Source organism: Gavialis gangeticus, unplaced genomic scaffold (assembly GCF_001723915.1).
Source record: "Gavialis gangeticus isolate Ggan-Ray unplaced genomic scaffold, GavGan_comp1, whole genome shotgun sequence".
Taxonomy (NCBI): Eukaryota; Metazoa; Chordata; order Crocodylia; family Gavialidae; genus Gavialis; species Gavialis gangeticus.
In genome coordinates, this window is record NW_017729000.1 from 20,587,062 (window position 1) to 20,589,619 (window position 2,558).

At 45.6% G+C, this 2,558-nt stretch overlaps 1 protein-coding gene across 4 annotated transcripts in view; it reads right to left on the bottom strand.

The window, feature by feature from the left end:
- SFXN1 (sideroflexin 1) overlaps positions 1-2,558 on the bottom strand; it is a 70,152-nt gene that overhangs the window by 43,366 nt on the left and 24,228 nt on the right. The window lies entirely within an intron of this gene.

Genomic DNA, 2,558 nt, shown 5'->3' on the forward strand with positions numbered 1-2,558 from the left:
GTGGGGGGGGGGGGGGGGGCAGGGTGAGGGGTCTGCAAAAAATTTTAAAAAAATGGGCTGCCCATCATGATACCTTAATACAAAATCAGAGACCTCTCCAGATTATGATTTTCAAATCTTACAGAGGTTTTCAAATCTTCTCTCTTATGCAGGGGGGAAGGGAGGCTCAGTAATCCCGCCCCCTGCCCCAGTGCTCCATAATTCAAACCCTGCTTTTCCCAATGATACAAAGGTGGGAAGAAAAACACTACCAACTGGTGTCCAGTAACCACACACCCCTAGCAGCACTCTGCCACTTTAATAAAAGCAACATTAGAGAGACAACTCCTGAGTTTCTCAAGTTGTCAAAGACTTGCATGTCCTATAAAAGCAATGTTTGTCCGTGCGGTCCTCAACACAGATGTTTAAGCCCTAGAGCAGTCTGTCTAGCCTTGTAAACAACTGTACATTCACATACTTCAATGAAACAAAAATTTGTACAAAAACCCAAATGCAAGCAAACACTCGACCCTATGAGATCAACAGAAAGCAAAGACCAAGTATTAATGGTAAGTTTTCAGGATGGAACGACAAACAGCAGGGTCCCCCAGGGATGTGTTGGGAATAGTGCTGTTTAACATATTTATAAATGATCTAGAAAAGGGGGTGAGTAGCAAGATGGCTGAATTTGCCAATGACAAAATTACACAAAGTGGTGAAGACCAAGGCAGAGGGTAAGGAACTACAGAAGGACCTGGCATGACTGAGCAAATGGGCAACTAAATGGCAGGTGGCAATTCAATGTAGATAAGTGTGAAATGAAGTCCCTAGGCAAAAACAACCCAAACTATGTCTATACTATGATGGCCTCTACATTAGCAGTTGCCACACAGGGAAGAGATCTGGGAGTCACTGTGGACAGTTTGATAAAAACATCAGCTCAGTGCTCAGCAGCCATCAAAGAGACATACAAAATGTTGAGGATTATGAAGGGAATTGTGAACAACATGGAAAGCATCATTATGCCCCTTCATAAAGCCATGGGGTGACCCTATGTTGGAACCAGAACCAGTGCCCAGTTCTGGTTCCCTCAACTCAAAAAGGACATAGAAGAATTAGGGAAGGTACAGCGAGGACTACTAGTGGTATGGAGGGGCTTCAACATGAGGAAACACTAAAGAACTAGGTCTGTTCAGTTTAGAAAAGAGACACTTGAGGGAGGGCATGAGAAGGGCTTACAAAATACTAAATGGCAAAAATAAAGTAAAGAAGGGTTTATTATTTACTCTCTCAAGACAAGAGCTGGGGAGTGGGGAGGCCACAAAAATCAAACTAGTCGGTTGTATGTTTAAAACTAAAAAAAGGAAATTCTCTCTCTCTCAGCATGTCGTTAAAGTGTGGAATTCATTGTGACCACTCTTGTGGAAGTTGATAGTTTGGCTAGATTCAAAAAGGGACTGGACAAATTCTTGGAGGAAGCGGTGCGGATCAGTAGCTAATAGCATGGGAGTCAAGGTTACAGCCTTCCTAGACCTTAATGCTAGGGAGAGAAGTTACACATAAATTGGTTTAAGTGATCATAAGCTGGTTTAAACCTGTAACAGAACAGAAGTTCAGTGCACATAAACCAGTTTTAAAACCTCTGAAACTGGTTTAAGATAAACCTGGTTGAATGTAGTATCAGACCTAGCTGATTTGGGTCAAACTGGTTTATGCAACTTCTGTCCCAGACCCCTTCCTGGTTTAAGTTAAATCCAAGTCTTCCAGCATTCCAGCATGTTTTGCAGCCCCGGGCTGGGCTGTGCTGTCTGCTCCAGAGACCAGGGCTAGCTCTGCCCCTCTGCTCCCAGCTGGAGCAGTGAGGGCTGGCTGACAGGGAGGGGTGGGGGAGACAAGCCCAGCTGGGGATGCAGCCCACTCTACCATGGGGGGGGAAGGGGAGGATACTCTCCCTCCTTCCCCCTGGCAAACCCCAGCTGGGGCCAGGGAGGGGGAGTTAAACACTCCTTTCCATTTACTGCTGGCTGCAACTGTAGACTACAAATCCCAGAGGTACCTGAAAGCAGGAAGAGGAAGCAATGAGCAACTCTGCAGAGTCCTGCTGTTGTAATTCTGGACTGCAAATCCCAGAGACCTCAGGGGCAGCAGGAAGAAGTGAAGACACAGTTAGAGAGCCAAGCTCTAGCACCCCCTGACTTCTGGTCTGAGCCATGCAGGCCTGTGGCTGCATTGCCTGAATCACAGGTAAATGTCTTTTTACTTCTGTTTCAATTTAATCTGTGCAGTTTAGACTAACCTGCAAAGACTGAATTAATTCAGCCTTGGGCCTTTTGAATGTCTGTATCTAGCCTAAATGCTGGAGGCTTCAAGTGAGAAATGAACAGTGAAAAAACCCCCCAAACAACAACCTGGTTATACCATAGTCTTAGGCCCGTGTCACACAGTGGCAGAGGGGGAATGCTATCTGATGTGCCCTGATATCATGGGCTTCAGCCCATCACAAAATCTATAAGCCCCACTTAAGAAGGGTGGCCACTGGGGACATACCAACTAATTGCTTGGGAGAACAAAAACAGGAA